Raw genomic sequence first — 22,115 nt, 5'->3', positions numbered from 1 at the left:
TCAAAGAGTTGCAAGCCCTCCCTCCGTTCACTTTTCATGGAACTCAGAAGAAGGTGATGCGACCGGGCCAAGTGGGCGATCTGAACTTACTACAGCTATCATTCTGATCATTAATCAGCTCGCTGGACTAAAGTAAATACAAGCTCCTGCCATAAGGAAAGATAATCTACTGGTGGATGAACTCTCGTCGGTCCTTAAGGTAGCCGATCTCCAATCCATTAGCCAAGAATATAATTTCCCGATCGACTCTTTCGAGCTTATCAGATGTCATGGGGGTTTTCGAGCCGACCACTTCTTTGATGAAACAGATCTGATCATAGTGTATGAAGAACAACTGAAGGCCGACCTAAGGCTCCCCTTGATCAATTTTATAAGAAAGTTCTAAGATATCACTGAGTATAGCTCAAGTGCATCCGAACTCTTGGTAAACTCTGGTGGCCTTCAGAGGTCTTTGTCAAGCTAAGGGACTTGAGCCCACAATGAAGGTCTTTGCCGAACTGCACAGGCTTGCTCGATGAAAAGATGATGAATACTGGTTTTTTCAAGCAAAGCCAAACTTTGGGCTCTTCACCGATCTCCCTTCCTTGCTAAAGAATTGGAAAGATCAATTTTTTCTTCTTAGGAGTAAAGATCCTGATGGTTTCATGGGTGTTCCACGTAGTTGGAATTATTTGGTCCCCAAACTAGAAAAGAAGATCACTCTGAGTGAGGTCGAGGATGCCATGTTGAAGGAATTGAAAAACTAGGCGATCACTCAGATATTCATGTTCGGATGTGATTATGGATGAACTAAAATGGTAGATGATGAGCATGTTCGCCCACAAAAACATCAAATTGTAACTCTCTGACCTCAGCTCCAGAATCGGTAAAACTTGAATCTTAAGTCTTCTAGTCTTAGTGAAATCACTAACTTGTTTTATGTGCAGGTATGGTAGGGGGCAAAATCGCAAAGGAAAGTCGTAAGCAGAAGAGGGAGCTCACTTAAAAAGCGCAGAGACAGGCTTTGGCAGGAGTGTCGAGCTCTCCATTCTGACCTCAATAACAGCCGGCCACAGAGGTAGAGGTCCTTACTTTAGAGCATCCCACTAAACCAGCTGAGCCTCCTCTACCTTCGGTCTCTTCGAGTGCAGAAGGCGATTCTTCTGGACCCACTTTCCTAGCCGGTCGACTGCTCTCCTAAGGAATTCAGGTCCTGCTTCAGTCATTGGAGAGGAATTGCTCGATTCAGGGAAATACTGATCTGGCAAAAGTCTTAGGCGCTTTGATCTATTTTTTCGAAGATCAGACAAGGATGGCCCAAGAGAGCATCGAAGATCTTCTGACCTAGACGATGAGCTTGGGTTTGGAGGCGATTGTGAACCAACAAATGATCAGAGAGAAGGCCCATCTCTTAAGGAGGGAGATCCTGAAGGCGCTTCAGGATGCAACGGCTGTGAAGACCCAACTTTTGGCTGCTAATGATTGAGCCGTTGACTTGGAGGGCCAAGTGAGATCTTATGAGGAGAGAATGGCTCAGCTAGAGAGGGAACTTGAAGATGCCCGAGCTTGCTAAACTACTGATCTGGCTCAATTTTCACGTGAAATAAGGGCCAAGGAGGATGAAGCTCTAGTGAAGGAAGCTGGTGCTTATGTGAAAGCCCGTAGTGATCTCCTGGCTGAGCTAGTGAAGCGCTACCCTGAAAAAGACTTTACCTAGCTGGAAAAGCTCGCCCGAGTATTGAGGCCGAGAGTGAAAAGGAGCAAGAGAGGGAAGAGAGTGTAGATGTTAGGAATGTAATTGAAGATCAGGCTAGGGAAGACCCTCCTATTGAATGATTTTGTACTTTTCCACCTTTTGAAATGAATTAAGTTCTTTTATGATCAATTCTTGATGAGATCGAAAAATATCAAACCAAGATTGCATGAGTACTGAATGGAATTAACTCCTAATTGATTGGATAAAGTTGAATATAGAACCTAAGATCGATTTATCAATCGTAAAACATAAGACCCCTTAAAGAGATCGGAAAACCATTACACACGAACATGAGATCGGATAGCCTTGTGATTAGATATTGATTGAAACTTTGAAACATTTGAAGAGTGATTTGTAAAATTGTAAAGATTTAGAAAAAAGACTTGAGATCGGATCATAATTGGAATAACTTATTAGAATCAGGATAATTATTTAGGGATCGGATAACATTAACTTTGTTAAGAAATTTTTGGACAATTCGATCGAGATACCTGATCACAAAACTAACTGCAATTTGGAATTTTGAAGTATTTGGACAAAACGAGATCGAAAAACAACAGAATGTAAGATCGGGTGGTCCAAAGAACGGACATCGATCTGGACAGGTCAAATAAAGATGAAGAGATCGGAAAACAACCTAACTTCAGCATGCATGAGGTCAAATAATTTGTTATTTATCTAAGAGATAACTTGGATTATTACCAGTTTAGAGAAAATGACCTGTGGTCAAGTAATTGGTTGAGCTTGGATAACAAAAAGATGGGAGATCCATTCAAGAAAGTATTTGAAACTAATTTACAACTTTAAAAGAAAATTGTATATTAATTACACAAGTTATGCATTTGAGGGTCGACCAAAATATGGTGTCAACAATTGTTCTATTTAACATTCATTTTAATTAATTATAGTTCTATTTAATTAATTATTGTTATTGTTTTCTAGTATTGTTGTTGTGATTTTAGTGCTAGAGGTAGAGTTATTGATTCGCATAGAGCAACCTTGGGAGCAGAAACTAGTCAAGTTTTAACTTGTGGATATGATTGGTTATGAGGTTTCTATGGGATAAAGAGAAAAAGAAAAGTAAGTATAATAATATATTATATTTCAATCTTCAATAGGACTTGGTAGAATGCAATTAACTTTTATAATTTTTTTTGTTATTATGAAAGGACAAGGAGGATATTCAAAAGGTCATACTATGTTAGTGGTTTGGAACATTTTTTGCATTCAAGTTTCAGGTATTATTTGATATACTTTTCTTTTGGGTTTAAATTTTTATTTTGCTATTTTTGCTATGATATTTTATTTGATATTGCTAATTCTAATGTTATGCTATGGTAAATCTTAAAGGTTTCAGGATGGAAAAATCTTGCTTGTTTTCCTTGCTTTAAATTTCAAGCTTTAAGCAAGAGTTATTAAATAATTTTAGTGATTTAATCATAGGATTTGTTATTTTATTGAACTCTTTACTTTTATTTGAATTATGGTGTTCTTGTAATTTGTATTATTTTAGATTTGGTTATAATGTGTTATAAACTGCTTTTTTTTTTTCTTGTTATTTTGTACTTGAAAAATTATGAAATTGTACCTGGGAGTCCCTAAGACATAGAGGAACATATCTTGTGAAGGAACCTAAGTCTAAAAATGACCATAAAATGATCAAATGACTGGTCAAAGTTTATTGTAAATTCTGGACAGCTTAGAGGCAAAGGGACCAGTTATGGTATTTTGACCATAACTTGAGTTCTATAACTCCAAATTCAGTGATTCAAAAACTGAAATTCAAGTTTAAACATAGAGGAATAATTGTTATGAAGTAAGTGTGACTAAATAGACATCCTAACCTAGTCAAATTCCTAGATAAAGATAACACATCAACATGAACCTAAAGGAAGGTTCATGGGAAAAATGCTATATATGATAATTAAAATTCTCATAAGGATAATTAAATATTAAAAATGATATGAATATGTAAATTAGGACTAATGTCCCATTAATATGAAATTAATGGTACCAATGAAAAGATCTAGAAAATAGTAATGATGAATAGTGCTAAAATAATTAAAAATGTTTAATTGCCCATAGTATACCTAGACTTATTTATTTAGTTTGGATAAATTGGTATACCAATTAGGGACCACAGATAGCAGTACTGCTTATAGAGCAAATCATGAACTGACAATATATGTCTGATATGATTGTTCTACAGGCTATATGCCTATTTACTGGCCATTGTGCCTACTTTATTTCTGGCTTTACAAGCTGGCGGAGTCTCGTGCGACGGTGGCCTCATGCACGATGGATGTATACGGGGTAGACATATGGGTCTAACCCGTTTACTCCAGTGTATCCAGCTTTTATAATTTTTTATAGGTTTCTTGGGCATTGATAATAATTAATTAATACTGAATATACAATAAGTAAACAGGAAAGATCCCAATAATTTTAATTGTTTCCAAAGTGTAATAAAAAAAATATATATATAAAAGACCCAGAATTTATGATTTGTAAATATTAATTCAATTGTTTAATTATTGTTATTATAAATTATGCACCACTAAGCGTTATGCTTAGCGCGTTGGTTTTCCATCGCGTAGGTACTGAAGATCGTGATGCCACAGTAGTATTTGGAATGAGTTAGGCGGATCGCCACCGATCGAGTCACCTCACCAGTCTTTTGTATTTTGATAGGGCCCATGTGTAGACTAGTATTTTGGTTCATTATGTCTAGTCATGATGTAATTACTAGTTTATGATGTATTTTATTTTGGACTTGAAATGAAAACTTATAATTTATTATCTATGAATTTCAATATGAATGCAATAGATGACACTTCATTTTGAGATCTCATAAATAGTTGCGAATGATATGATAAAAGAGAATATGATATGGAAATATGTGAGATGACTATGAATATGTTAACAGGTGATAGTGGAACCCGCCAGATGCTAATAAAACAGAGGAGGATCTGTTCGGGTCTCCACAAAAATAAGATATTAAAAAAAAAAAAAAATTTCTACATGTAAATTACCTGATTTAAAGGACATTAAAATTTACAATAGACATGACAAGACAAGATAGGGTGCTTCGGCACCGAATGTGGCACTTTTTGCTCGTCTATACAATAGACGGGTAAGGGGCGTCACACAGACAATTTTTTTTTTTATCATTATTGGTAATCTTATTTATTATGTACTAGTTCTATTCATTATTTCATTAAATTTGTTCACTTTCATTTTTGGGTGCCCAAGTAACCTATACTAGATGACTGGATAAGCGGGTAAGCGCCTTTGGGTATCTAGTACCTCGGGCGTCACACCATCGGTCACATATGCATCTCCGGTGTGCAGCGCAGCTAATAAGCTGTAATAACAATAGGCACAAGGCCAAATATCAACACAATGTCAGAATGGCTAAAAGCCATGAAATCACAGAATGGCATAATGCCATATGCAGTACTGCTAACTGAACCCTATTAGCATTCCAAGCTATCCAAACCAATCTTGTTAGGTATACTAGGGCATTTCACACTTTTAAGTTTCACAATTTTTAAAATTTAAGTTTTAGTGTTACTATTCCATTCATTGGTCAACAAAAATGTTGACTTTTGCTTAGGCAATAGGTACACTGGTTTTAATATCATCAACATACCACATTTTGCATTCAAAATTTGTTAGTATTGGTTGCCAATACCATTTCTAAGCTTAATGTTAGTTGGGCAGAATTTTCAGTTTTTATGCCTTGTTTTTACTATTCCATTGGTCAATTTTGCAGTGGGAATTTGGCAAAATGATCAACATGAAAGTTGTTCCTTATTTTGGCTAGTTGAATTTCTTTTTTTGAATCACTCCATTTGGAGTTTTGTAGCTTAAGTTATGGTCCAAAAACCACAACTGGCCGGATTGAAATTTTTCTGAACTAACCATATCTACAGTGCAGTGAACAGTGACTTCAACTCACTTGTTGGATAGGTTCTGGTCATAATTTGGGTTAGGTTTCTTCATGAAAGTTGTTGGTCTATATCTCAGCTTGTTGTGGGTAAAATTTCAGGTCAATTGGACCATTCTACACTAAGTTATGGCCAAATGACCAAACACTGTTTATTTGGTCATTCTGCAGAAACAGACTGCAGGTCACCCGGATTGGGGCAAGCTTTTGGTCCACTTGGTTTGGTCTTATGGGCATGGTTTCTTCACCAAAGTTGTGCCATTATGTGTCTAGTTTCATGTCCAATTGGCCAAACACCAATTGAACCTCTACAATTTAAGTTATGGCTGCCCAAACCTGCTGGACTCATGTCCAATTCTGCAGGTCACCATGGGCAGCCCACCCATACACAAATGCCAAGCTTCAACTCACCTTATTCCCTCCTCACACACATTCAAATGGTCACTAATTGACCATTACAATGTTCATATTCCATTTCATGAGCAAACCCTAATTTTGTTCAAGTCTCCAAGTTCTCAAAGTTCAATTTATGCATTAAACTTACAATTTCAACTTAAATCATGTCCTTAAACATGAATTGAGTGAGAGAGAGAATAAATTGGGCACTAACCTCTTTTGCTAACTTTTCCAAGTCTGCAAAACTCCCTTCTTCCTTCTTCTTTTTGCTGGCTAGAGGTTGTTCAAGTTGCAAAATCAATTTTTAGTGAATCAAGGTTGTGGTTTCAAGGTGATTTGGTGGGTTGTCTCAAGCTTCCATTAAGCTTCGATGGAGGAATGGGTTTGGGAGAGAGTGTGACGTCTGGTTTTGGGTGAGGAAGAGCAGATGGCTTTTGCTTTTCTTTGTCTCAATTATTCTCTTTAATAGGTTAATTTAAGTGGTGCTTAATTGTGATTGGTGGATAGGTTTTTAATGACATCATATGATGTCATTATTAGGTATTTTCTTTCATTTTCTTTTCTTTTCATCTCTACTCATTTTCAATTTAATTTTTAGTAATGTTTATTCACATTTTATGTCATAATAATTATTTACTTAACTGGACAAGTCGGCCAAAAATTACCTCTGAAGGCAAAATGACTAAAATGCCCTCCGTTTGGCTTAACAGACCAAAATTGTCTGTACCGATTGAAAAATTTTTCTAAATATTTTCTTGGCATTCTAATGCCATAAGAACCTCTATGACCCTTCTCTGGAGTCCCCAAAATTACTTTATGAATTTTCCCCTAGGTCTAGGGCTCCTAGTTGCGAGAACCGCAACTTCCTACTAGGTTACCCATCGCTTGGGCACCGGCTCATTTGACTTAGTTGTATTTTATTTCTAAAATTTTTCTTATTAATATTTGAGTTAATTATGGTTCCTCACTTTAGTTTAAATATTTTTCTGTACGTTCTAACTGTCCCGGACCGACATCGTCACGGAGCAGTAGAATGTCTGGAGTTGCTACAGGAGGGTGTTACAACTCTTCCCCTCTAATTTAAATTTCGTCCTCAAAATTTACAGATGCAAGCAGTTGAGGGCTGTTGCCTCATCGTCTCTTCACTTTCCCAAGTTGCCTCCTTGGTGTTGTGGTGCCTCCAAAGCACTTTCACCAGTGGAATCTGCTTATTCCTCAACTCTTTCACTTCCCGAGCCAGGATCCGTATGGGTTCTTCTTCATATGTCAAATCTGGTTGTACTTCAATTTCTTCCATGGAGATGACATGTGAAGGATCTGAGCGGTATTTTCTTAGCATAGATACGTGGAACACATTGTGGATCTTGTCCAGCTCTGGAGGTAAAGCTAGCCTATAGGCCACTGGACCCACACGTTCAATAACTTCATATGGGCCAATGAACCTAGGGCTTAACTTACCTTTTCTTCCAAACCTCAGTACCTTCTTCCAAGGTGACACCTTGAGGAACACTTTGTCGCCAACTGTGTATTCTATTTCTTTTCTCTTCAAGTCGGCATAGGATTTCTGTCTGTCTGAGGCAACCTTCAGATTGGCTTTGATTAGTTTTACCTTCTCCTCAATCTGTTTCACCAGGTGTGACCCTACTAGTTTATCTTCACCCAATTCAGTCCAGCACACTGGAGTTCTACATTTCCTCCCATACAGTGCTTCATACGGGGCCATTTGGATACTAGCTTGGTAGCTATTGTTGTATGCAAATTCTGCCAGTGGAAGGTATCTATCCCAACTTCCCTCAAACTCAATGACACAACTCCTCAGCATATCCTCAAGGACCTGACATATATTTCACATTATTATTACCATTTCAGTTCAATATGTGTATTAGTTTAATTGGTTTCAATTGTTTACCTGGATTACTCTTTCTGATTGCCCATCCGTCTAAGGATGGAAAGCTGTGCTGAAGTGGAGTTGTGTACCCAAGGATTCATGCAACTTCTTCCAAAATCTCAATGTAAACCTTGGGTTTCGATCAGATATGATGGAAAGTGGGATTCCACGCAGTCTAACTATCTCACTGATATACAATTCTGCTAACTTCTCCAATGAGTAGTCAGTCCTTACTGGCAGAAAGTGTGCTGACTTCGACAATCTATCTACTATCACCCATACTGCATCATGCTTCTTCTGGGTGAGAGGTAAACCACTTACAAAATCCATGGTGACCCGATCCCATTTCCATTCAGGTATGCGTATAGGCTGCAGCAAACCCGATGGAACTTGATGTTCTGCCTTAACTTGCTGACATGTCAAGCATTTAGTCACATAGTCAGCTATGTTCTTCTTCATACCAGGCCACCAATACTGAAGCTTCAAATCATGATACATTTTTGTACTTCCTGGGTGCATAGCATAAACACTAGAATGTGCCTCTTTCAGAATACTGGCTTTCAATTCCCCATTATCTAGTACACATACTCTTCCTTTGTAGTACAGACACCCATCTGCTTTCACCTCATAGTCAGTTGCTTTTCCTTCTGAGATTTTGCTCATAATAGCCATTAACTTTTCATCCGCTTTTGCCCATCTAAAATCTGTAGAGGTGTTTGGCCTCACTTGCAACTCACCAAAATAGCTCCATCTCGAACCAAAGATAGACGGGCATTCAATGATCTCAAAGTCGTGATGGATTTTACGCTCAAAGCATCAGCAACTACATTTGCCTTCCCAGGATGGTTGTCAATCACACAATCATAGTCCTTCAGGAACTCAATCCATCGCCTCTGTCTAAGGTTGAGCTCCTTCTGAGTTGGCAAATATTTTAGACTTTTGTGGTCTGTGTAAATGTAGCACTTTTCACCATATAAGTAGTGCCTCCATATCTTCAGTGCGAAGATAATGACTGCAAGCTCTAGATCATGGGTAGGGTAATTCTGTTTATGTGGCCTTAGCTGCCTGGAAGCATAAGTGACCACCTTCCCCTCTTGCATCAATACACACCCTAACCCATTATGAGAGGCATCACTGTAGACCACAAAGTCCTTTCCTGACACTGGCTGTGTTAACACCGGTGCCTCTGTCAACATAGCCTTTAACTTCTCAAAACTAGTCTGACACTTGTCATTCCAACAATCGACATTCTTATGTAACAACTTGGTCATTGGAGCTATTAAGGAAAATCCTTCACAAATCTCTGTAATACCCAGCTAGCCCCAAGAAGCTTGACCTCGATTGCTTGTATTTCTGGGAGGCTTCCATTCTATCACTGCTTCTATTTTCTTGGGATCCACCCTAATCCCATCAGCTGACACTATGTGTCCAAGGAATGCAATCTCATTCAACCAGAAGTCACACTTGGACAACTTAGCATACAACTTCTTTTCTCTCAGGGTTTGCAGAACAATCCTCAAATGCTCATCATGTTCTTCACTGGTCTTGGAATACACCAAAATATCATCAATAAAGACCGATACGAACTGATCTAGGTATGGATGGAAGATACGGTTCATAAGGTCCATGAATGCCACTGGTGCATTTGTTAGGCCAAAGGGCATCACTAGGAACTCATAATGCCCATACCGGGTCCTGAATGCAGTCTTTGGTACATCTGCATCTTTCACCTTCAACTGATGATACCCTGATCTGGGATCAATTTTGGAAAATACTCCTGCTCCCTTCAACTGATCAAACAGATCATCAATTCTAGGTAATGGATACTTATTCTTCACAGTCACTTTATTCAACTGTCGGTAATCAATGCATAACCTCAAAGTCCCATCCTTTTTTTTCACAAACAGCACTGGAGCTCCCCATGGTGACACACTGGGGCGTATGAACCCCTTATCCAAAGAACTCAGAATCGGATTTGGGCACCATCCTATAAGGAGCAATAGAGATTGGTGTTGTACCCGGCAGTATCTCAATAGCAAATTCAACTTCCCTTTCTGGTGGCAAACCAGGCAATTCTTCAGGGAACACATCTGGGAAGTCTTTTACTGTGAGTATGTCACACAGATCTGGCTTAGCCTGCCTAGTATCCACCACATGTGCTAGGTAGGCTTCACAGCCTTTTCTCATCAGTTTTCTTGCAACTGTGGCTGAGATGACATTGGACAAGAAATCTGTCCTTTCCCCCACAACTGTAATCTCATTACTCTCAGGAGTTTTCAAAAGAAATTCTCTTCAATTTACAATCAACCATTGCCTGATGACGTGACAACCAGTCCATTCCCAAAATCACGTCAAACTCATGGAAAGGCAACTCAATCAGTGCGCCAAGAATTCATACCCCTGAATCCTTAACGGGCAACCCTTGTATACTTTGTTCACCACTACACTGTGGCCCAATGGATTAGTGACCGAAATGTCTTGGTCACTCTCCCCTACTAATATCCCCCTTTCTATAGGTAAGTTGATGCAGATGTATGAATGAGTGGATCCTGAATCCACCAATGCATGCACAGATGTATTGTAGAGGGAGAACGTACCCCTGATGACGTCCGGGGCATCTTGCTCCTCCTGAGCTCTCATGGCATAAGCTATGGCAGGCGGTCTGCCCTCAGGCCTCTCTGCTGGCTCAGATGCAGGCCTCTGTGATGGTCCCACTGCCTCAGATTTTCCAGATTTCCTACCCCTTTGTGGTGCAGAGCGTGTGCTCGCTTGTGTTGGAGCAATTGTAGTAGTTCTGCGTGGATAGTTCCTCAACCGATGCTCACAACCCACACCTTAGCAGCACCAGTCACTCTCAACACTCCCCTTATGCCACTGTGCAATGTGGACATGCAGAAGATGCTGGGGCTAGTCCCCTGAACCTCATCCCTGAAGAGCTGCCCACTGATGGTGTGGACTGGCCTCTCCTAGGGGTAAACTATGGCCTGGGCCCCTGAGATTGACCCTGACCTTGTGATTGACCTGAACTCTGTGTAGGTGGACCTTTAAACTTCTTCCCAGGTGTAGGAGATGAACTAGACTGACCCGAGCCCCTCTTCTGCTGTCTCTCCCTTCTAGTCTGCTCACTTATTCTTACTTTTTCAACTTTTATTGCAGCTTCCACTAACTTGGTGAAGTCTGTGATTCGCAAGGCAGTGATCATGATCTTTATATTGTCATTTAATCCTTCTTCAAATCTCTTACACCTTTCAGCTTTATTAGGGACTATCTCCCTTCCGTAGCGGCTCAATCTGACAAATTCCTTTTCATACTCGCCATCGTTAATCGTCTGCCTCAGGTTAATGAATTCCCTTCTTCTCTCTTCTAGGTATTGTAACACCCTAGGCAAATCCCACATCGACAAAACACGGGAGAGATGCTGGGTTCATAAGTTGACAGTTCGTAACTCATAGTGACGCAAATTGTAATAGCCCGATCCTTCTCCAGTTAGTATTGTCCGCTTTGGCCCATGGGCCTCACGGATTTGTCCCTTGGGAGGTTTCATTCCCAAAAGCGCGCTGACCAGGTGAGGAAGGTCACCACATAAATGGCCCAAATCTTTTCTTCCCATTTCCGATGTGGGACACGAAGTTTCCACCCGGCGTAGCTGGTTGAAAAGCACGTCCCAACCCCATCCTGGTCGTGACAAGCCCACCGCTTAGCACTGTGCGTCCTCGCACCACACATCATATTAGAGGGAGTCCAGCTCTGATACCAAATGTAATGGCCCGGCCCACTAGTGATATTGTCCGCTCTGGGCTGAAGCCCTCACGGTTTCAAAACGCGTTAATAGGGGTTAGGAACTATCAACTTATGAACCCAGCATCTCTCCCGTGTTTTGTCGATGTGGGATTTGCCTAGGGTGTTACAGGTATACACTACCCACATATTTCTTCTTGAATTCGGAGAGGAAGAAGTCCCAAGTTATTACTTCTGGCTGTACTTCACTGGACACCGTATCCCACCATTCATATGCATCATCTTGCAACAGAGATACAACAGCTTCTAGATTTTGTTCAGGAGTGTAGTGAAGTTGTTTTAAAACTCTGCCTGTTCTGTTCAACCAATTTTCGGCTACAACAGAATCATCTTCTCTCTTGCCAAAGAAGTCCACTGCTCCAAATTTTCTCAATCTTTCCAAGTGTGATTTCGGTTGTGGAGGTGGTGGTGGTGGTGGCATTACCCCAGCCATTTGTTTGAAGAATTCGGCCATTTGCTGGAACATGGCCTGTGGAGGCTGAGCAGGCTCTACTGGAGCTGGTGAAGCAGGTTCTCCTCTACCCCCAGTCTTAGCTGCTGCAGGTGGAGCATGACTCTCCACTTCCTCCTCAACTGCCCTCTGTGATGTAGGGTCCATATCCTATTCAAAATAACAAAGACAAACAGATCTGCATTAGTGTCACCTCGACTCTTACAAATGCAATGCATGGTATGGACTCAATCTAGGCCCAGAAACGCCTAAACCGTGCTCTGATACCACTAAATGTGACACCCCTTACCCTTCTATAGTATATCCGAGTAAGATATGTCACACAGTGTACCGGAACACTCTATTTTATCTCAATCATTTTTCTTCTTCCTTAATTTATTTTTATCATAGTTTTGAATATAATTTGTGAAATATAATTCATTTAAGTCATTTATTGAAATTATAATTTATTTGAGGTTCCGAAAATTTTATAGAAAATCCAGCTGAGTACCGACTAAAAATAAAGAAAACAATTCTTCGGAACCTGTGAAAAACACTTCCAATATTTTCAATCAATCCCAAACTCCATTTCATCAACAAAATCTCAATATGTTTTTCAATAACATTTTCATTTCTCAATCATTCATCTCATATGATAATCATGTAAAAGTCATAAATAAATGTTCACTTTTGCATTCATAAACACAATTTCCACTATTTACATTAATACCAAAATACATTACATAAGTTTCAATTACATATGAGAAAATAAAAGTTAGTTACAAAATACCAAAATGAAACCTAGTGTCCTACCAATGCACTGAAGATGGTGAGGTGACACGAACACTAAGCAGAGCTGCAGGAGGTCTCACCCAGTCTGTAGTCTACTGGGCTCTCGGTCAGTATCTCCAGAACCTACGTGTGGCAAAAGCAACGCGCTAAGCAATAATGCTTAGTGGTGCCAATAATAAAATAAAAAGAAATAACAGGAAGTAAATATGCAGTGCATGTTTTGATGTCTTATGCAGACAATTTTTTTTTTATCATTATTGGTAATCTTATTTATTATGTACTAGTTCTATTCATTATTTCATTAAATTTGTTCACTTTCATTTTTGGGTGCCTAAGTAACCTATCTTTGGATGACTGGATTTGGATAAGCGGGTAAAGCGCCTTTGGGTATCTAGTACCTCGGGCCGTCACACCATCGGTCACATATGCATCTCGGTGTGCAATGAGCGGCTAATAATTTGTAATAACAATAGGCACAAGGCCAAATATCAACACAATGTCGAATGGCTAAAAGCCATGAAATCACGAATGGCATAATGCCATGTGCGATCGCTAATCGAACCCTATTGGCATGCCAAGCTATCCAAACCAATCTTGTTAGGTATTCTAGGGCATTTCACACTGTGAAGTTTCAAACTTTTTGCAATTTAAGTTTTAGTGTTATTATTCCATTCATTGGTCAACAAAAATGTTGACTTTTGCTTAGGCAATAGGTACACTGGTTTTAATATCATCAACATACCACATTTTGCATTCAAAATTTGTTGGTATTGGTTGCCAATACCATTTCTAAGCTTAATGTTAGTTGGGCAGAATTTTCAGTTTTTATGCCTTATTTTCTTGTTCCATTGGTCAATTTTGCAGTGGGAATTTGGCAAAATGATCAACATGAAAGTTGTTCCTTATTTTGGCTAGTTGAATTTCTTTTTTTGAATCACTCCATTTGGAGTTTTGTAGCTCAAGTTATGGTCCAAAAACACAACTGGCAAACCTCAGCGAGGACGCTGAGTCCCATAAGGGGGGTGGATTGTAACACACTAGGCAAATCCACATCGACAAAACACGGAGAGATCTTTGGGTTTATAAGTTCATGATTCGTAACTCCTAGTGGCGTTTTAAAACCGTGAGGGCTTGGCCCCAGAGCGGACAATATCACTAATTAAATTTGAGTCGTTCTGATCTGAATAAGAGAGCGAATTTTTTATTGAATACAAATACCAATAATTTTTAAATTGTTTGCAATTTTATAAATAATTTATTTAAATTAGTTTTAGAATTTATATAAATTTAAAATTCATATTCCTATAAATTTTATATATATATATATATATATATATATATATATATATATATATATATAAGTTACGAATTATTTAATAATTACCCTCTTAATATTATAAAAATTAGTCATTATAATAAGATAAGCTACAACATATTAATTATATATATTTATATCTATACAATAAAAGTAGTAATCGATTGACTGTTACAATTCCACCACCATTTATTAATGGGCAATGCAATTCTTATCTTTCTTTGTCGATTGGGATATGCAATGAATAATGAATATTAAGAATAGAATAGTATTTCAAGTATATGCTATCCATTATTTATTAAATAGAATTTCACATAGTTAAGATAAAATATTTTTCACAAAATCAAAAATTCATTGTCGATTAAATTACGATATAATTATGGGATATATATATATATATATATATATATTACGACAAGCTTTTTAAGATCGTGCAATAATAGTATATAAGTTATTTTTTATTTATATATATATAATTTAATTATTTTAATTAAAATTAAAATTTTAATATTAATAAAGTTAATTACATAAATAAAAATATTTATTAATTTATAAATCATTTTATAGAAAAGATTTATGAATTATTATGTTTTAATTAGTTAAAATTTTTAAGAAAATTTGTACGCTATAATTAATTAAATTATTGACTTAAATGTAATAAAATAAAATAATTATATATTATAACGAATTTGAAAAAAAAAATGAATGGATAAAGATGTTGTTTAGAAAATAGAAATGACGAATTACTATTGTACTATATAGTTAACACAAAAATAAAATTATTTGTAAAGTTAAAAAATTATAAAAATAACCTCTTAAAAGTATTTTATATAAATTAAGAATATATCTATAATCTATAATCTATTTATCTATAATTATATATGAATATACAAATAAGAGGGTAAACTTTTGATCGGACACAAATATTCTTAATTTTTAAATTATTTAAAATTTTATAAATAATTTATTATAATTTATTTAAGTTAATTTTGAATTTATATAAGTTTAAATTCATAGTCTTAATTGTAGTTACTTCTACTTAACTAAGTTTTTTTTTTATTGCAAATCAAAACAAAAGTTTATAAATAAGAGTTCATTAAAATTATAATTTCCTCTTTTTATATAAAAAAAATCATAATTTTTATTTTTTAAAAAATCATAATTTTTATTTTTTAAAAAATCAATTTTTATAAAATAAATTAAAAATCAGACATTTATACTTTTCTAAAAATAATTATAATAAAAATTATAATTATAATATAAATCAAACTCAAATCGTATTTTGCCACTAGAACAAAACAAGATCTTTTTTGGGGGGAGGGGAACTCACCACTAAAGCCTCAAATTTCACCTCTAAAAACTTTAATGATGAATCTTAAAATTGCCACTAGTTTGCCAAAAAAAAAAAATGTCACAAAAGGTTTTTGCAGTGAAACAAAAGACCACCACTAAACATTATTTTTAGCGGTGAAATAATTTTTCACCACAAAAAATCAACCCCTAGTGGCAAAATAAATTTTTGTAAAAAAAAAAAAACAACTTTTAGTGGACAGATAAATTCCCCACTAATAATAAAAATTTATCCACTAAAAATTATATTAATAGAAAAAAAAATTCATGAGCAATATTGGCTCCAAAAAAAAAAAAAATTTGCAACAAATTTTTCATACCAATTTGCATTTAATCTTAATATTATAAATTGTAATGACCTTGTACAAATTAATGTCAAGAATTTAATATGAAAATATTAAATTCTCTATACTATTGAGAAAAATAATTTATATACATATATTTGATGGTTTTCTAATTCCACATTCCACAATAAATGGATTAAACATCAAATTCTCAGAAATTGAATGGGTAAATGGATGCTTGAGATAATGAACAAAAGGAGAAAGAATTGAAAGGATGATTAGTCCCATCATCTTCTTGGTAGTTGAATGTATGATAGGCATCAATAAGCCGCTCTTCTTTAAGTCCTGAATCTGATAGAATGCAGCAGAAAGCTTTCCCTGCATAACTGAAATGGTATGAATGTCATACTCTAGCTTGATAATAATTATAAATCTTGGCATCATGATTTACCGAAGTCGCTTTCTTGTAAATTTGTGCCGGGTTAACACATTCACCATAAAGGTATTCAGATGTAAGCATCTCTAAAACACACCTACCAAATTGAGTAAATATCAACAAGCTTATTGTAATCCCATTCGTATAATTCTGGTGCCATGAATTCTAGGGTGCCTAACAAATGCTACTGCAAGTTAAGAAATAATATAATTAGCTAAAATGGACATAATCGTTTACGTGTTTCAATGAGAGTAATTAACAAGTACCTATGACATTATGTGCTGATTGAGAACCCTGTATGATTGCTGCAAGGCCTAGATCACCAATCTTGACCAGTCCAAGATGGTCATTGACAAAGATCATTTTCCAATTATTCCAAGAATTTATAATGCACAAAAAAAAAAAGTGAAAGTGAAAATCAGAGTTTGTCAATCAAGCAGATAAAGAAATTCAACTAAAATTTTTTAAACTCATGGAATAGACAGTCTAAACACATTATACATTTCAGTTGCAGGCTATTTGGCTTCAAATATCTCTAAAATTAATCTTTCTTGCAGCCTTGAGGAGTGCTGAAACAACAGTTTTGAATTATGCACAAACTACTAATGTTGCCCTTATGACTAAAGTGACATTATTTCTTAGCTCCTTTGCAATCTAAAGATTATTTGTGATGACAGATGCATTTTACAACACTACCATATGGCACATATGGGTGTGTGCATCAACTGTCAACACTACCCTATAGCACTAGAATAAATAAAAAATACATTAGAGATGATTCATTGAAGCAAGAACAGACCACTGGCAAATAATTCATCACAGCTATATTAGATAAACTAATTCAAGGTCAATCATTAGGCACTTTAAAGCGAATTTTGCAAGTTTATATATGCAATCTAGTATCTTTTGAACAATTGAATTGTTTGTACCGAATTAGAAATTCTTTCCGCAAGAGCAGTTGTTCCTAATTTTCCAAACCATCAAAGACTGAGACCAACAAACTGATAAAGAGCTTATACATAACTGAAGGCAGGTTTTACATGAATTTTGTATCCCACCAATAGGTAACATTCAAAATAATGGCAGATTAATTAATTAATGTGAAGGGGCAACGGGGAGAGGGATCAGAATAGTTATTTAAAAGTCTCAAAAAATTCAATGGATAAACCATTCCACTAATGTGAAGTTTGTCTCACCAGTCATATAAAACGCATAAGAAGGAACAGTGCCTGACAAGATAAACATCTATGGGACCCATTGTACTTCTAAGGACTATCCTGTATCTCCTTTGGGGATAGTTAATAGCCCATATTGAGTATGCATGCACAAAAATTATGCATTTTGTACTTGATCGACCGGCGTCTGCTTATGGGATTACCTCATCAGGATCTGAGACTTCCAAAGTAGTGCCACGTGGAGCTTTAATTGCTACCATGGTTTCGTTCTGTCAAAGATAACAAATAATACACCCAATTAAAAAGAATTAGGAATTTTATAAGAAATCCAAGGATAATCAAAGAACCAAGTCGAAAGCTTAAGTAATAATAAGCAAAGAGAAGAACCAAACTGGAAGCAAGGTAAGCAAGCAGCATATTAAGATTCACTCTCCTTTGAGGGAGATAGCAAAATATTTATCCTAAATTGTATAACAACTAAATTGATATTCATTTAGGCAGTACAATCAATTTCACATATCTGACTTGCCACAATATAGACATTTCTAAGGCCCCTAAACAAGAATTTTAGCTCTTTTTTAAGTAGAAAAAGAAAAAGAAAAAGAAACACCCTTGAATTCCACGTATTGTAATTTATAGTGAAACACCCGTGAATCTTACTCCAATCGATCATTCTTTCCCCCAAATAAAAAAAAAAAACAATGCCAAAGCCAGTGCGTCAAAATATCATCAATGGCCAACTTATACAAAATTTCTGAGACAAAGTTTAAACTTAGGCCATTTTGACTATTTTCATTCAACTAAGTGCAAGAAAGTAAAGAGTGCTCTAGTGAAAACTTCCCTCTAACTTACGGTTTTTCTCAGCCTTAGAAAGAAGATAAGAATCGTACCTGATAGAAGAAAAATGAAATCTAGTAAATTAAAAAATGATTTCAAGTGCAATTAAATTCAGTAAAAGAACAACAAAGTGAATTTAAAAACCAAATGCTTTGACAAAGTAAATAGCTAAATGAATCAAAAAGAGAAAAATAACAGAAGAGCTAGAAAATCAAAACTGAGAAGAAGAGAGATTTCATGAATAAGTATGTTAGATTCATTAATTGTTCAGGATTCGATATTCACTAGAGACAAATGCCCAATCCTAGAGACAGAGAGAGAGAGGGTAAGTACCAATTTCTACAAGATTGCGCATCCAATTAACAACAGAATGAGAGCCAAAAACAATGGTGGTAGTTCCAGCTGCAGGAAACCCAGTAGAAACAAAAGCACATATATGTTCTAGTTCTAAGAATCCTTATTTTTCATTTATCGGACAATTCTATTTCTATGGTTATGAATTGAATACCAAAATCTAAGAAATTCACATCATTTAGGAATAACAAAGAGAAAATAATTCTTTAGCATATAATAAACCAAAACCTAATAAAATTAACAATTGAAATTACCAATTAAGAAGGAAGGGACAAGGTCTGGTGATAAGCCTCCAATTAAGAAGAAGGATTCTAGCAAAGCCATTGGACATACCAAAGAGTCATGCTTCAAATTGATTGGGTATCCAAATAAGAATAAGCAGAGAAGGGGCAAATTTACTGCTAATGGCAAATCAATATACAGAGGATGCCTCTGTCACAAAGACAGTTACTGCACCCAGGCCATATGAGGAGAGGACTGATGAGCTTGCCAACTTGATTCAGCAGACCAATCTGATTCAATAAGAATTAATGAAGCTAATGGAAGGTAAAATTGTGAATGAAGCTGGATTCGTTAAGTACACAAACTTTGCAGGTAAAGTTTCTGCTTCACATAATCTTGGTTTTGATCATAATTGTTGACAGAGGTGCTACTTCACACATGTTCTAACAAATCCTTATTTTCTGAACTCATTTCTTTACCTTCTTCTAGAACTTTCTTTCTTCCAGATCGGAAAACACAATCAGTTCATCTTATAGGAATAGTACATTTGCATCCCCCTTAAACATGATTTGTTGTCAGTCAGTCAACTTTCTACAGATTCTCATGTTTCAGTTTTCTTTTCTACTTACTCTTGTGTTCTATAGGGGCCCTGGATTGATAAACCAATTGCTGTTGGACACATGGATCAAGGACTTTACCAGTTGAGATCAAAGATCATTCTTGCCTGCATAGACATCATCACATTCTGTTTTGTCCATACCTAAGGTTCATTCAACCAAAATTGTACATATTCCAGACTTTTATAGCAGACTTATTTCCATTGTATCTCTTGGCTTAATGAACATCATCAACTTTTATGCATTGCAAGTTAAAATTTTTAACACACCATGAACTTTCGGTTTTAGTCCATTCAACAAAGATACAACTAATGAACATAATATTATTTCATATCATCGATATATTAATTAACAACAGTAATGAAGTGTTTATGTAAATATTATTTCAAATTCTACATTCCAACAAGACCAACCAAATAAAAGAAAATTAAAAAAAAAAAAAGAAAGCAACCAAATGACTTAAACTTTGTACACTAATTTTCCATAACTAATAATTTTCGTTTCACATACATTTCCAAAAAAATTTTGTTTTCTTTTTCTACAGCTAAAAAATTAAAAGAAAACTCGTCTAAAGCTGACACCCAATTTATCATCATTCAAGAAACGAAGTACTTTCCATGGAGGAGAGTCCCAAACTGCAACTCTTGAATTTGCAAACCATGACTCTGCTTTGCAAGAGAATCTGCACAGAAATTTTGTTCTCTATAGATATGGGATAACTAACAATCCCAATCCATCTTCATAAGTCTTGACAGTCTTGAATCAAAGCAGCTAAAGAATGAAGGATATATCTCTCTCATTATTAATCAATTTATGACCTTTAAAGAGTCGATTCTACAATAACTCGTGAAACCCATTCAACCAAGCTAGTTGAAGTCCAAATGAAATCCCAATTAGTTCTGCGGCTAGAACGGAAGTTTCACCAATATTAAAACCGAACCCCAGCAACCAATTTGATGAAGCATCTATAAAAGACCACCTGCACTTGCATCACCGGGTTGCCTAAACAACTTCCATCCACATTTAACTTCACCCATCCTTCAGGAGGAGGTTGCCAAGCATAGTCACAAACTATATTTGGAATGTAATGATCATTGGGCTGGAAATTGAAATCCTGGAAATCGAATTGCCAGTAGCATTGAGAAATTGCTCTTTGAATTTGAGAAAACTCCATTTTTTTTTTACCAGTAAGAAAAGTTTGTATCTGTTGCATTACAACAAAAATAATTTTAATAATATGTTAGAGTAATCTATATGTAAAAATTAGATAGAAAACATGACAATATAGGATTAATACACATCAATCAATAAAAACTATGTATGTGTGATTTTCTTTCTACTAAATTTACAAAAGATGGATCATGAGCCATGTGCCTGTGAACTTAACTATGGGTTTAGAAATATTAGAAGCGCTTTTTTATTTTTCTTTATTGTACTGTAAAACTAATGCAAATTAATAATCTTTATTATTTCATATCTATATAAAAGCAGAATTTGATGTCAATTTTCTTATGCAAATTCAAAAAAGAAAAAAGTGTAACGCTAAAAATTAACACAGTTAGCAGTTAAAAGCTAATGTCAAACGCAAATCATCCAGCATCAGACTACAGGTACACAAGACAACACAGCCAAACATATTAGCATGTACTTCTTGGACATGATGGATAAGAAAAACTGTAAACTATTACTCTACAGTGAAAGAACTTCTACTATAAAAGTTGCCTAGTGAGGTCATCCCTACCTAGTTTTCCACCCCCATACAGGCGTGAATGGGAGTTTTGCGATTGGTTTTTGTGGCAATAGTCTTGATATAGCCCATATATATATAATTTATCTGCAGCTACCGTAAGTCCATATAGGACTTGAATTTAGGGAATACTAACTAAAAAAGGATTAGCATAATCAGAAAAAGGCCCAAAATAGGAAATTTGCCAGAAGTATCAATGCAAACCACGCCTCAGTCCGAACTTTGGCAGCAGCTGAGAAGGCAGCCATGGATACTCCATCTTTATTCCGAACGAACAACTGACCAGTGGGAGAAAGCCCATAACGCCTTTCAATAAGATTATCGTCAAGGGTTTGCAGAGAACAAGTGAGCAGCGAGTAGCAAGGTAGGATTCTGAGCATGCGATCTATCATGGAAGGTGCATCTGGGTTCCGAGTGGGAAGCTTAGCAGTGAGATGAGCAGCAGGACGTGCTTGAGCAATGATGTCGAAAAGATCTAGCTGCGGACATGCAGCCAGCGCATGAGAGAAGACATCAGCGCTGCGAAGATATAAAGCGCAACTCTAAGCTTGATCATTCTGTTGAGAATTTGGAAATGAGGTAGGTTTGTTTTGGGTTGAACTGATTTTTGATTGATGAGTTGGGTGTGATCGTTGATGCGGCAATTTTTTTTAATACAATTCATAGAGGGGAAAGAACTATATGTTAATTTCCAATCTTGGGTCTTTTTCTGGTTACACTAAACTATAAACCTACCACTCCAAGCGATGTCAGAAATTAGAAAATCAATAAAGAACTTTAATGAACTACG

General features: G+C 36.2%; 1 long non-coding RNA gene across 1 annotated transcript; it reads right to left on the bottom strand.

Annotated features, from left to right (window-relative positions):
* Positions 1 to 15,988: 15,988 nt before the first annotated feature.
* On the bottom strand, positions 15,989 to 19,294 carry LOC131180775 (uncharacterized). The gene is made up of 3 exons (XR_009149456.1): positions 18,994 to 19,294; positions 16,640 to 17,817; positions 15,989 to 16,560 (listed from the first exon to the last, which is right to left on the bottom strand). It is a non-coding gene; the product is annotated as an uncharacterized LOC131180775 (long non-coding RNA).
* Between the last annotated feature and the right edge of the window lie 2,821 nt (positions 19,295 to 22,115).

The sequence above is a fragment of the Hevea brasiliensis genome, chromosome 6 (genome assembly GCF_030052815.1).
Source record: "Hevea brasiliensis isolate MT/VB/25A 57/8 chromosome 6, ASM3005281v1, whole genome shotgun sequence".
NCBI lineage: Eukaryota > Viridiplantae > Streptophyta > Magnoliopsida > Malpighiales > Euphorbiaceae > Hevea > Hevea brasiliensis.
This window is presented reverse-complemented; position numbering and strand designations above follow the sequence as displayed.